Below are 808 nucleotides of genomic sequence, written 5' to 3' on the forward strand. Positions count from 1 at the left end.
CGTAATAAACTTCTCAGGGTTTCGTGGGACTAGCTAGACTCCTATAGCAAAAGTCAGTACCATAGTTAGAGTTTATTGATGGCTTACTATTTTGCTCCTGTATCTTCTTCCTCCGCTATACCTTTCCTTGTCAACACATCTTCCATTTGGACCGAGCAGAGAGACTTTTAACTCGTAAGGTGTGGGAGAGATTTATTGATTATTTTGGAGAAAGAGGTGTGGAGATTTATGAGGATTGCAGACCTAGGGAGAAAGGATGAAGACAATTGGAAGTGGTAGGTTCTGGTGATGATAGTGGAAGAATAGACCGTGTTCTGCGAATGCGCGAGGTCAGCGAACAGATTTGGGCAATATTTTATCAGCTTGAAGATACCTCTACCGATAACTCTCATAGTTTTCTTAATGAAGTTGAGCGATGGATACAGGAACTTACCTCGACCTTTTCCTCTTACCGAGAGAATTCTTTACAATCTGTCCCTCTCTCTTCCTCCTCCTCCACTACTCCATTGCTTTCCTCCTTGCATCCTACAATTTCCATATCCTCATTTGAAGATATCTAACTTCTATGGCCCTTTTTCTCAGTTGCAGAGTTTCCAAGTCCTATTCTGAGCACAGCACCCTCTTCTTACTACTTTAGAAGTGACATTGATGAGGAACATATTGCAAGTTCCATGCCCAAGTCATGGGACTTTTCCAATCTATCGCTAAATCTTCCTGGCCGGTCACATACCCTATTTTCCCATTCACCAAATATTTATAAGTATTATCCAGTTTCTTATTTCTCACCTACTTCTTTAACATATTAACT

Source organism: Tuber melanosporum, assembly GCF_000151645.1.
Source record: "Tuber melanosporum whole genome shotgun sequence assembly, scaffold_90, strain Mel28".
Lineage (NCBI taxonomy): Eukaryota > Fungi > Ascomycota > Pezizomycetes > Pezizales > Tuberaceae > Tuber > Tuber melanosporum.